This window comes from Triticum dicoccoides, chromosome 6B, assembly GCF_002162155.2.
Source record: "Triticum dicoccoides isolate Atlit2015 ecotype Zavitan chromosome 6B, WEW_v2.0, whole genome shotgun sequence".
NCBI classification, from domain to species: domain Eukaryota; kingdom Viridiplantae; phylum Streptophyta; class Magnoliopsida; order Poales; family Poaceae; genus Triticum; species Triticum dicoccoides.
Genome location: NC_041391.1, coordinates 446,284,413 through 446,299,211, shown reverse-complemented (window position 1 = coordinate 446,299,211; position 14,799 = coordinate 446,284,413).

Sequence of the window (14,799 nt, the reverse complement as noted above, 5' to 3'; positions counted from 1 at the left end):
TTGATGGCCGTAGGGGCGCCTATAATGAAACCACCGAGCTGGAGGGTCTGCCCTGAAGTCAGGCTCCTTCTAGAGGTAATGTTGTCGTTGATGACTAGGCGAGCCATAGATCGCTTTTTCGAGATTACACAATAGAGCTCTCAATGAAAGCACCAATGTCGGTGTCAAAACCGGCAGATCTCGGGTACGGGGGCCCAAGCTGTGCGTCTAAGGATCGATGGTAACAGTGGACGAAGGGACACAATGTTTACCCAGGTTCAAGCCCTCTTAAAGGAGGTAAAACCCTACATCCTGCTTGATTGTATTTGATGAGTATAGGGGTTACAAGAGTTGATCTACCTCGAGATCGTAGTGGCTAAACCCTAACTTGTCTAGCCTATGAGTATTATGATGATAGCCTCTATGAACTAAACCCTCCAGTTTATATACACACCGGAGGGGCCTAGGGTTTGTACAAAGTCGATTCACAGGGGAAGGAAACAATACATCCGGGACTCTAATCTTGTTGTCCACGCACACAGGAGTCCTACCCGAACAAACAGTGATGGCCCTTACCTTTATTCTCACGGCCCAATCAGTCCGGCCCGCATCCTCGAGCCGGACACCTGAGGACCCCCGAAACCAGGACTCCCTCACCCATCGCCGCCCCCGTCTTCATCGCATCATCCCCGCGTCACCGCACCCATCGCACCCGGGCACGTCGCTGCCCCCTATCACCGCCCCTGCCGCCTCGCCTCGCCGGTCGTCGGCCCCGCTGTAAGACCCGCCCCCCTGCCGCGCCATGGCTGCCCTCGAGCCCGCACACACACACACACACATGCACACACACACACACACATTATTTTTTGTTTTTTTGTTTTTTAGTTTTTTATAATTTTAGTTATAGAAATGTTAGATGAATCAGCTAGGTATATATAAATGTTAGATTAATGTCAAAGTTTTTGACGAATTAGATTAATGTCAATGTTAGGTGAATTAGTTTTTTACTTTTATTTAGATGAATTAATTAGTTTTTATACTTTTGTCAAATGTTAGATGAATTAGCTAGATATATTTAGCTAGCTCGTCATATGTAAAGTTTGATCATATGTCAAAGTTTGAATTTTGACATATATATGCAACATTTGATCATATGTCAAAGCTAGTTTAATCATTTGTCGGAAGTAACAGACATATGATGCTATGAAGCTCTTCAAAGTTGTTTTTGGAATGGAGTTCCGGATAGAATAATTCGCTTTTTCGTACGAATTTCAGCAAAGGCCTTCCAAATAGCGATATTCAAAAGGCTATTGTTGAACTTCGTACCAAAAAGCTAATTATCCTATCCGGGACTCCATTCCAAAACAAGTTGGAGAGCTTCGTACCATTATGCGCCTGTTACTTCCGGCTAATGATGAAGCCATGGTTTTCTTGAATCCTTTGACACGACAATATGACATATAGAAGGGTAGATGAGATCAAGAAAATATGGACCATCTTCTACACATCCAGAATGGCGCCATTTTGTTAAATCCCTTAAAGGTTAAGAGAATCCGTATTATGATTCTAAATCCTATTCCTAGCCAAACATTTAAAAAAATCTTACATATTTTCATAGAATTTCTTATTGACGTCAACAGTGCCTGGCCCGCATCCTCGTCATCAACCCGTTCACTACATGCTTGCGTTGGACGTCAGGTTCTCTAATACCTGGCAGGTTCTTCGGGGATATCACTGGAGCTATGATCTTATGGTGGTTCCTTCTCTTTGGGTGTCCACTGCGACTCAACTAGATTATTCGATAGTATTTGATCTGCATTAGCTAGAGTGACGTATTCGAGATCTTCGAGACAGTGTATTCGAGATTATAGTATTCAATAATATTCGAGATGATGTATTCGAGATTATATTCGATGATGCATATTATCTACTATGATTCAGTTTTATCTTTCGAGATGCATATCTATTATCTATTATTATTCGAGATGCATACCAATTATCTAGTATTATTCGAGATGCATACTAAATTGTTTTATATTTCTTCTAGATTAGTTAAATAAAAGCTATGGCGGACAATACCGACAGAGAAGGAGAAGAGGCTATATTCGAGCTCATACGCTCCCCGAGCCGGCCAGATGAGAATGAAGAAGATGACGGCTCACAATATCTGAACAATACCGGTGAGGGTGATATGATATTCGATGAAGATGACCGAATGGATGAAGTCCAAAACTATGATGATCTTCAAATAACAACACCGGCGAGGTATATTTATATAAGCAGGCATCTGGCGATCCATCACATGCTTTAATTGATTAGTATATAAATTAACGAATCGATCTTTCTTCTTTCAGCCCTCTAGATCGAGCAAATCAGTAGAAGGCAGCAGGACAGTGTGAGGCCCGGCCAAAAAGTTGAAGGAAGGCATAAAGTACAACATCGATGCCATCAAATGTAATGGCGACCCGATCGAGCCTAAGAAGAATGCGGGCAAGTTCTTTCATCAGTGCGGAGTTCTTGTGAAGGACCAAATCCAGATCTCCATTCAAGAATGGAAGAAGCCAGCAAAGGAAAGTCCACATCTTACTTTTCTGGACGAAAGAGCAAAAGATCAGCTTTGGGAATCTCTCATGTCACATTTCAAACTACCAGATCATTTCACAGCTGAAGATGTGGAGAAAGTCAAGAACACTGCTCTTAGGAAGATGGCGTTAGTGTTCAACAACCACAAGAAAACTGTATGGAACAAGTACGTCGAAGGAGGAAAGAAGACTCCAGAATTCAAGGGAACACTAGAGAAGCAAAGAGATCACTGGGACACTTTTGTGAAATTCAAGGAATCCGAATTAGCTAAGGAATGGTCCAAAATAAACAAGATCAATGCCTCGAAGAAGATACGACACCATAAACTGGGGCCAGGTGGCTACGAGGTGGGCCGGCCTATGTGGGATCTTGCTGAGCAACAGATGGTGGAGCCAGGGGTCACTCTAGTTACATTGAGCTGCCCCCCAGGGTCAGGACTTGGTTCTATGCGCATGGGGGGTCGTTGAACCCAAAGACAGGCAACGTTTTGGAGCGGGCAAGTCTTAAAGAAGCCACCGGCAATTTACTTGTTGCGATCAAAGAGGCACGCATGGGGGTGTTCACACACAACAGAGAGAACACGAGCTTACGCGCGCCCTGAAGAACCCTTAACACCCGGGAAGAACACGAGGCAAGGTCGTTGTTTCGTGGTTTGAGGGGTTTAAGGACTGGAACACCAACTATAGAAGTCGTGCGAGAAGGAAGATGGCAGAGGAGAAGGAGAGGAAGATGGAGGAGGAGCAGAGGAAGCTGGAGGAGGAGCAAAGGAAGCAGGAAGCAGACCGCCTTCAAGGCCTAGAATCAGCACACACGGAGTTGGCACTCACTTTCCAGCGGCAGCAATAGCAGATCGACGAAATTAGCCAGGGAAGGGGGTCTCAGCAGTGGCAGGAGCTAGCGGATCCAACATTGGGTAGAACTGCCCCATCCATGCCAAGAAGCAGCGTGGGTTCCGCCCCGGGCGATGAGGCACTGTTGGATAGATACCCTGTGGATGACATCATGGATAACACTAATTGTGAGCTACACTTCAAAATGAAGAACATATCCATGAAGGTGGCGGACGGCGTTGCTTATACAAATCCCCCTGAAGCAACATTCCATTGCAATCCGATTCCAGCTAGCTATGCTCATGTCGCGGTTGATGAAGTGGTGGCACAATATTCAGGGCTAGAGCTTGACATTCCTGGAGGTGACGACGAGTGCACATTTGGATAGTCCATTCATCATATCATCCTATGGATAAAGGATTGCATTGTATTTCCAAGGCCACCGACACCGCGTCCACCGGTTCCTCCTCCAAGTCCGCCACCGCGTCAGCAGTCGACTCCAGCTCCTCCAAGTCAGCCACTGCCTCTGCAGACTCCTGCTCCTCCAAGTCTGGCACCGCGTGAGCCCACTCCTTCTCCTCCAAGTCCGGCATCGCATGAGCCTAGTCCTCCTCCTCCAAGTCAGGCACCGTGTCAGCCGTCTCCGCCGCCTAAGCAACAGCGAAGGAGAGTCGCCGCAGCTCCGGCGGCTAGCGGTACAAGTACAGGAGGCAAGAGATTCCAATATTGTCAAAGCCTCAAGCCTCTCTACCTCATCGGCCTTACAACCTGACTGAGGAGAAAAATGAAGCCGAAGTGCGAGCCTAAGTGGAGGCCCATTTTGGACCGAAACCGCCACCGCCGCCAAAGAGATTGTACCTGAGCATATCATTGACTATTTTATTCATATGGCTAGAGCACCAGCCCCCGCATGTTGACTCTGACTATGAGCGCCAAATCAAGAAGTCATATCAAGCACAGAAAAAGGAGTCGAGCTCGAGCTCAAGCCAAGGAGCTGCAAAAAAGGAAAAAATTGAGAACAGACAGTGCAATCGACCCCCCCGCTCATTGTACCACCAACACATATGAGTACCTGCATCGATCAGCTGGTAATAACCGATGCTCATAGAAGGATGGCTGAAGAGGTCGGTGTCACTGTGGAACAACTCCTAGAGCTCGAGCCCATACCAGGGATTACAGAGGAGGAAGTAAAACGGAAATATGCCCGCGACCAACCTATGGTCAAGCCTGAGGAGGTCAAGAAGCTCTCAACCGGAATGTATGAATTGCATCAATGGTACATGAATGAAACCAAGACTACCGATCTAGAGTACCTCATGGTGAAAACCAAGGAAGAGTATTACTATAATGAAATGGTTCTGTATGTCGAGTTTACAGAACTGTTTCAGTTATTCAATCAGGATGCACTCGACAAATCTATCGTCTGTTGTTATTGTCTGTAAGTGGTTTCTTCCTATAATTTAATAATTAAGTCTCTAGCTAGTTGTAGTGCTTGTTGATCATTACCTGTAATTATCCTCACTATATTCTTTTCTGTGGTATTATGCGGAATGAAGATGTGTGAAATAAAAAAAGATGGACGCTATGGCATTGGGTTCATTGACCCAAATACCATTAATCAAGAGACATGGTCACAAGAATGGTCGAGAATAGACACAGAGAAAAGCTTGCTAGAGTTCTTGAAGCACCTAAATACCTGTCCGGGTATACTACTTCCTTACAAATTCGGGTGAGTCACACTATCTTGTACTACAAATTCTGTTTTTGCTTACTAGCTAGATGTTAATAAGTGTATAGGGTTTAGGGTAGTTGATGAGTTATGCACATGCCCATTTAATTATACATGCAACCATGTGCGCATGCAGTTTCCACTGGATCTTGTTAATCATTAAAGTTGACGAGGGAACAGTTGAAGTACTCGACTCACTACTGGAAGAAGTTACTGACTACGCAATCGTGAAGGGGATGGTCAACAGGTAATTGTAATCATTATCGAACTATATGTCGGCCCCTTTAAGTTCGTCATTTCCTGATATCAACTAATTAATAACTCCTTTATTCATTTTCTTTGTCGACGGGTAGGGCTTGGGAAAAGTTTATCAAACAGGTTGATGGCCCATGGAAACAAAAGCTGAAATGGTATTGACCCAAGGTAATTAATTAAGTAGTACTAGCTAGCTAGCTAGCTAACATATCTCTTTAATTCTAGTTTCAATGCCATTAGCATGCTTGATTAATTATTATCTAATTGAATTCTATTCAATTAAAGGCCCTTAAGCAAGCGTCGGGGACTGATTTATGTGCATACTACGTTTGCGAGAACATTCGCATGATGACGTGCGAAAGGAGCAGAACTGATAGAGAGCAATTGTTACGTTTGTCAGAACACTATTCACAATTTTTACATCATTATCTAATATATATACACACACAACTAATACATGCATATTGATCTTCTTCTTTAAAGACGAAGGACATGCGGGATCAGCTCCTACCAGAGAATCGCGTATGAGCGATTCAAGAGGAAATAGCGGGATTTTTGCTCGATCAGGTCATAGATTCCAAAGGAGAATTCCATTACCCGCTACCGAAGTAATGCCTCCATGTAATGATCTGCATGCAAATTGTAGGAGAAATTGTATATATCAACTTGTATATATATATATATATATATATATATGTGTGTGTGTGTGTGTGTGTATGCGTGAATGGTCGTTCGAGAAAGTCGATGATATATATATGATCGATTCTACGAGAATTTCTATTTATATATATGCATAACGTGTACAATATGTAGTAGCGTAAAATATGTTTCAAATGAAAAAGAATTAAATGGAAAACACAAAATTAAAAGGAAAAATAAATCATAAAAAAACTAAACCTTTTAGTCCCGGTTGGTAACACCAACCGTGACTAAAGGTCTCCCAGCCCCCAGCGTGGGCTCGTGCCACATGGTGGGCCATTAGTGTCGGTTTGTGCTGAACCAGGATTAAAAGGGGGGGCCTTAGTACCCACCCTTTAGTGCCGGTTCCAGACCGGCACTAAAAGGGCCTTGCGAACCGGGACTATAGCTCTTTTCTGCACTAGTGATACTAAAGTTTTTATCACACAACAAATAACAAGCAATGAAATGAGCTTCAGTTCAACCAATCCTCGGCGTTGGAAATGCTTGCTTTGAACCACAGGTAGCCTCTAGGGAGGGCAGCTATTGTCAATATTGAGACCAATGCATGACTGATCATCCAGGCTGAAGCGGCCTATATCAGGACGCATATTGTGATAGCCAGGGTAGGGAACTATAGCAATGTCTGAGATATAGATACAATTGCTTATCATAAATGGTAGTAACATTGTGTTAATAGCAGCTGGATCGCCTTTCACCATCATTGGATAGTTTGTCCAAGGAAGAGCGAGTTTTCTCCAAGACTATCAATACTGAACCAGGGAGAAGGTGTTGGCACTAGCACACTAGTATTCATCCTGAATACCCTGCAACAGATGTTGGAATAGGTCCGGAGAGTGCAACCATGGGAGACAATACCTGCTTCCTTAGTAGTAACATCAGCAGTGCGCTGTATACAGACAAGAAGAGGTGATCCATCGGAGTAAGTTGCCAGGCACCACTAAGTATATAGGTCCTACTCGTCCTCGTGCTCGTGATCATCACCATCGTCATCTCCCCCTTGGTTATAATTTTTTTCAAGTATAGGTGGTGGAATGTTCACAGGGCCTTGGAAACACAAGAAGGTTAATTAGTAAAGGGAAACTAGATAACCCGCAAGCATGTGGATGAAACAATTATAATTACGGTGGAAGGCAAATGTACTGAAACCATACGGATTCCATGCAAAAACAGTGCCACGAGTGGTGGCAGCAAACACAAGAAGCTCGTATTGAATTGCATCACGATACTCATCTATGTATAGAAATTGATTTTTGAGCAATATCCATCAAGGCGTGGAAGTAAGGACGGCAACAAGCTTGTCGAAGATAGCAACAACATGATAGTTCCTGTAATTCCAAGAGCGGTTGGGAACTCGACAAATTGCTATCTTCTGTAGACGACGGTCACTATGATCGTATTTGAACGTACATAGATCATATGTGTGCTTAACCTCAGAGCACTCTGAGATTTTTGGAAGTGGAATCCGCTAACGAGTGTACACATTCACAAGTTTCCACTCGTAGTTGTACCCAATATAAACAACCCAATCTCCACTTGCGCCTGCCCAGGCCTTACTCTTAAGTGATGGCATCTTAACATCACACATATCACTATCAAGCGGCATCAACTTGCACAAAGCGAGGCTTCCGTCGTCCGCGCACCAGCGAGTAGGGTCATGGCGAAGAAGATAGGGGAGGTCAAACCGCTCCTGGACCCTTGGGTTCTTTATAATGATGTTATTAGTTGAGTCGAGAATGGTCTTGAACGAACCTGCCATGCTAGCCGAGGTGATGACGTCGCACCGATCAATGAGTTCCTCCACCACGTTGTCTTTCAGATCGGGGCAAGAATAACGGGGTCGTTTCCATCCTGTTCCCTCCATGGAGAAGATGATCAAACAATGGCGGGAGGAAGGGTGAAGGCAAATGGAGGGAGGAAGAGTGTGCGATAGCAGTTCCAAATGGAGTGGGAAAGGTGAAGAGGCGATGGACGATTGCCACAGGAAGAGGCGCCCCAGCCTACATTGACGTCCGTTTGGAAATTGTACGAAAGGACTCGCCGTCGTCTCACTGACAAGTTGGAACGGGACCACATGTCAACGAAACATGGTGTGTCATTTATCGTGCAAAATGCGATCTGGACGCGTTGGCCTGAGGTGCCCCATTATTTCTCAACTTTATTTTTTAATGGTGTGTCATTCAGTTTTGAAGCATGACTAACTGGTACTGTATGCAGAGAAAATATAAACTACTCTACCACTACTCCACCTCTAGTACTAGTATCAAAAAAGATATATAGGCTGGAGCTTCAACGCTTGCTTGCTAAGGGCTGCCCACTTGCTTCTCACGCTATCACCTCTCTCCAGATCTAAAAAAGATGATGGTGCCCCTCTCTCTCCCTCCACACCGGTGGTCACAGATCCGCCGAGGAATAAAAGGATGTGCAGCATTACAGCACTCGTCGTTGGCGAACGAGGTCACGCACTGACGACAAGGCCGTCCTCTCAGACCTAGCGCCCGCACGGAATGACCTCCGTCCCCAAGCTCGTTGTCGTAGTGTGTGCGGAGGACGACTACCACGAGCGAAGCCACTTCCCGCCGACCCTCAGGTATGCTACCTCTCTTCGAACCATACCCTTGTTCTATTGCCCCATCTGCCATGTCGCTGCATGTGGATCTTTTTCCACTCCACCATCTTCCCGATTTGCTATCCTCTACTCTGTTGGTCACGCAGACAAAAACCTTAGTTTGCACTATTAAAGGAAACCCTACTTCATGCAGACTAATCCATGTCTGGGTTGAATAAGTAAAGGAAGGGAGAAAGTATTGTCGAAGAGACTAGGCATCGAACCTGCATCTAGGTTGAAAAGGGAAAAATCAGTAGCTAAGGAATGAGTCTTGTCGGGGATATACCCCGCGGTGTAACCCGTAGGATGTATGACCTGGCTGGAGCTTGGCGACCACTCCCGGACCTGGCGGTTTATGGGCAACCCGCCTGAACATTGCGACTCACTGGTGACCCGGTGGGCGGGTCAGACGGATGACAAGGCCCAAGGCCCAGAAGGCCGACTCATGCTATGGTGGGCCGATTTACGAGGAAAGGCATAAGGAGTTTTCCCTTAAGAGGGCGGACTAGGATTCCACTTGTTATAGAATAGTCCTAGTCCTACTAGGACTCCACATGTAACCTACCCCTCCAACTTATATAAGGAGGGGCAGGGCACCCCAAGAGAGGGAGAGAAATAATCGTTAAGGCTAGACACAACTAGAGGAGAGCCGGTTATGCCGCGTCTCCCTCATGAGCATAATGGGACCTAGCCACAAACAACATGTAGGGCTATTACCGGATGATGTTTCCCGGGGCCCGAAGCTGTCTAAATCCTTGTCTTGTGTGTTGCGTCTCTCGTCCCGATCAACCCCTCTCAAGCTACCACATAGATGTGTTGGCCTGACGACTAAGTCCTCACACTAGGACATCCGTGGTGACAATTCCATGACAAGTCTCGTGTCTCTTGGTTGAAAAAGGGTGAAAAAGGGTATAAAGGCATGACAACACAATAGAGAACAACCAGGTTGATCGTTTGTTGTCCTCTCATAGGAAAAAGGTGGCTAAAGAGAACAAAAATGGGACGTAATCCACATATGCTACCTGGATATTTGTTGCTCTAGGCAACCTTACCTCCCTCGCCACTCTATGCGTCCATGGAGGTACATTGTACTGGTGAGCCCACTGTCTGAATGGGCCTCTCATGCTCTTATTGCCACTTTTTTGCTGTTAGTATAATGCCAGCGGTAAAGTCAAGGAATGCTACTACTAAAGTGATGCCACATTTAACTAATGTCGCACTCAGTCTAATGCCACCGATAAATTTAAGCAATGCCATTTAATGTCACTAGATTATTTCAGGGTTAGCTGTTGATTGTGGATGTATTAAAAAAATCAGCTAAGGCATTCTAATGTTGTTGCACAACCAGTATACCAACGACGAAACTTGTTACTACCTTCAGATTTTTGCACTGTTAATGCTTATAGATTGCATACCTCACTTTCATGAGATAAGTCAAATTTTTGTACCGTGTCACCAAAATGCCAAGGCGTTGATGTCATTTTATTTTGGTTAAACTGCACAAAAAATTATGAAGAGAAGAGGAAAGGTCAAGAGTGGGCACCTCCTCCTCCGGCAGTTTTCTTGATTCGTTCGATCAAGTTTTTATGTTTGATCGATTATCAAGATTGGGATAGGAATTTTTCAAGTCCCCTCAAGTTCGAAATGATATTTACCTTGAAGGTACATGGTTTGCAATTTTTTTATACTATCATTAGTTAATAATGCTAGTTACCTTCAAACTTTTGTATTTGGTTTAATGCTATTGCACAACTAGTATACCAATGCGAAAACTTGTTACCTTTACATTTTGTATTGTTAATGCTTATAAGAATCTTCCAGTGCTAGCTTATGGAATCTGTTCAGTAAAACCATTATATTGTACCCCGTAATAAAAAAACTACTCTACTGTTGCACTAGCCACTGGATTAGTGTATATTTGTACTATTCGAATGGTGTTGCATTAGCCTATGGACATATATAAAGTGTGGCAAGCTTTCCAAGATATGTGCTCAAGAAAACTGCCATCTGTTTTTCTAAATACTAGATGTTTGGGTACTTTAAATTGAACTGCGAAAATGTCTTATATTAAGGAACAGAGGGTGTAGAGTTCACTCAAACTATCCCGATAAAGCTAGTCACACCTTTGTTAACATTAATGTTCACTATGTTATCGGAGGAGGTCTGTATGTTTGTCTCTAATGCCTGTCGATTACATACCTGACATGATGATGTAATGGTAAGTCATTTCTTTTTGTACAGTGTCAGTGAATTGTCAAGGCGGTGATGGCATTTTATTTTAGTTGAACTGCACAAAATATGTTTAAAAGAAGAGAAAAGGTCAGGAATGGTTCAGTTTTTAAGAAAATACTATGTATGCCTTCCTGACATCAGCTGATGTTGCCTTATTTCTTCCTTCAAACAGGTGGTTAGAAACAGTCTTGCTACCTTTTCCCATTAAGAAATTGGAATGCTTATATTTGTGAGTCTGTGCTTCCACTAGTGCCACTTTTATAGTAATCACACTTTCAATATCTATGCAAATAGGGATGCTCGATTTTAGTGGAACTGCACAAAAAGTCCAAATGGTTCAACATTAGGAGCATGTATTCTTCCAAACTGTTATATCCAATTGGTGGCACTATGAGATGTTCATTACGAAGGAACATGGTTTGCTACTATCTTGCTACTCTTTTTGTACTATCTTTACTTCATTAGATAGTAATATTAGTGGTTTGCATGTGAATTTATTGGCAGGGTGGACCTACATTGGAGGTGCACGACATGATTCAATGATTGTATGCTCAATTTCGGTTGTATAGATTTCACCTCTTCCATCACTGCGGACATGGATATCCTTGGTCTAATGAAGAATAGGCGCTATATTTCTGCTTTGTACCAGCAAATCAATTCAGTACGAAATTGTCCAAGGCAAAACATGATAGTATCAGATTGTCCAGTGCAAAACATGACAGATGCTAAGCGGAAGAGATGTGTTTAAACTGAAAATACAAGGTGGGGTATATGTTTACTAGCTGCTTGATATTTATGCAGACAGATGTCTGCCGGTTGCTATTTTGCAAACAAACAAAGTGACGCAATTTTGGTGGAACTGCACAAGGGAATAGTATAGTCACTTCATGCAGTGTCATTTGAAAATAGACAGAGAAAGATTGGATAGTCACTTCATGGACTGCACAAAAGTAGTACTGTACTATTTATTGGCCAACACTAGGTACTTCATTGCTTGGTTCTGATTATACAATGGGCATCATTTTGCCTAAGTTAAAGTTTGTATTCGGAAAATAGTCTCGCCATGTGATCGAGAGAAGACCAAATCATATTGCAGTGGATGTTCCTCCATCATTTGTGGTTCGTTCTCATGGTTCCATCTATTGGTGAAACCACTTACGTTTGCATGAGGAATTGTACACTTCACAAACAAATTTGTCTTTCACTCTGTACTGAATTTTGGCCCAGAGAAGCATCCATGTTAGTAGGAAGAACATATGTTTTTTCTAGATCTTTCCTTTTGGAGCTACATATTTGTATATGATTTGTGAATCATTGAGATGCATTAACATGTTGATCTTATGTATGGGAATCGTATGAGTTGGTTGTGAATTTGGGCTACTAGTGTGAACATATTACAATGCCAGGCCTGTGAGTCTCGTGTGAACATTTCAAACTAACCGGCTCTTACTACTGTGCACAACATGATCCTTATTTTGTTCTTAGTGTTTACTAGTTACTAGCAGTTCCTTATTTCTGTTTGCTCAGTGTTTACAAGTTAATCGATCATTACTATCCTACTAATACGCTCCTGACAGTTTTAGTTGCGACGCAAGACCTGTAGGTTGCAATTTTTGGAATAAAAATGCCTACCTCTAAAGAAACTGACATGCTGTTCTGAAGAAAATGCCAGCAAAAACGTTCGCAAATGCCTTATCTCCCAGCGAACGTTCATCAGCTATTGCGATCCTACACATACACTATCCGACCGACTCGATCCTACATGAATAACCACTTGATCACACACGTACCTCATCTGGATGAATCGAGCGCACTCGTTTGATCATCATGCCGACATGCGACCCAACACAGACGGGACGCACCACTGACGGGACGGGACGACATAGTCATATTTCAGTTTTTCTAGTTTCCCACGGCAAACTGGCGCGCTAAGCCATGCCTGCTTGTGCATTGAATTTCGATGACCGTCGCGTTTCCCGTGATATGCTGGTTCACCTACCTTCCGCCTATAATTACTGGTTCCCGGCATTCTCTGGTGAGACCATCACCCAACTCGCCCTATCCTCATAAGCCCCCACCGGCCCAACGTCGCTTGCCACTTGCCCTCGCTCTCGCCACGTCCATCATGCCCCCGCCCGTCCGCAATAGGTGACGCCAGAGGCGTCACCACCGGACTAGTGTTCAGTTTTTCACCGGAAGACACACGGAGGGAGGAGGCATTCTATCGGTCTTTAGATGGCAATGCGAGTATGAGGACTTGTTGGAGCGCGACCGTCTGGCGGAGGAGCAGCGTATCATCGATTTGCACCGCCAGCGGGGCATGGAGCAGCAGCGCACCGACGCTCTGAGTCGCGAACAGAGCGCCCACAACTGGGCCAATGACGTGGAGACCGGTGCCCGTCAAATAGCCCTGGAAGTTGTCGGGCACACACACATTTGCGACGCCAAATTTTACTACCAGCTCGTCAAGTGGGTTTCTCGCTTAGAAGCCGAAGCTTCGGTGGACCACGCCGGCATGGAAAGGGCCAACGCGCGCGAGCAACATGCCCTATCGCACCTCTGGCAAGTCCAAGGCAAGGAGGAGGACGTCGGTGCCGGCGTTTAGCGTGTACCACAGATGGCGGCCGACATCGTCTAGTTAGCTAAGAGTAAGTTAGTACTTGTACACTACTAGAGTATTAGTGGGAGTAGATAGTTAACTTGGCTATGATGGTTGTCAACATGGAAGTTCAATACCTTATATCTGGATCAGACCTGTTACTTTGCTCTGAATGTTGAACTTTCTATTTGTACGTACGAAATGGGTTGTTATTTTTTTTAAATGGGTTGTATTTGTCCGCCACGGGTTTAGAGGCTGACTTGTGGGCCTACTAGGTTGACATGTACACAATCAGGAGATGATTGTATGTAGAGAGGATGACAGGAGGGAGCCACTAGGGTCATGGCAGTACGCAAGCAAGTGCCTCCTTATTTCAAGCAAAAAAATGGTTCCTCCCAATGGATCTCTAACATCTAGGTCCCATGCCATTGTCAACGTAGTCAATAAACAAGAGAATTGCACAACGAGCGGCTGACACCAGGAACCGAGCAGCTCGCCCAGTTATTTTTGTAATTGAGACGGATGCAAGGTGTCAACTGGGCTATGGGGGGCACTCTAGCCTGTCTAGTCAGCCTTTTCTTTTATGTACCACAAGACCAACCCATTAGTTTTTTTACTTTCTGAAAATGGCTAGACAGTTTTTTTGTTCTTTTGCAAAATACCGCCTACTTGCTTTGTCAGCCCTGCCGGGCTGCAAATCTTTCAAGACGAGGAGAGCTTCATTTGGCTTGCCTAGAAAATGGGCTATCAGTAATGAGAAATGGGTTGTACATTTTTAAAACACATCGAACCGGCAATTAGTTTCAAAATTCTTTTTTTTCATTTCGAGATTTTAAATTCCATTGATTTTTCTGTGTGGACAATTATTTGGATTTTTATTGATATAAATTTATTTTTCAAATTAGTTTGAATGTGACTTGAAATTTCATAATTAAAAACAGTTCGGACCGCACCGTAATATGCAAAAATTAATATAATTTTTTAATAGTGGCCATAATATGGGTTGTAATGCTAACAAAAATAATATGGGCTCCAAAAAACCTTAAGGGTTAGCAAATGGGCTGTAAATTATTAGAAAAATGGCAGATTGGTTGTATATTGTTTTCCATAGATTTGAGGCCGACTTGTGCCCCTACTATAGGTTGACACGTACGCTTTCCTAAAAAAAGGTTGACGCACACGCAATGTCGTGTCAACTTAGTCAACACACGAGAGAAGTGACTATTGGATGTCCATCCAATGGTCGTCGTGCTTCTTCAATCTCTGCTCTTCCTGCTCCAGCTGC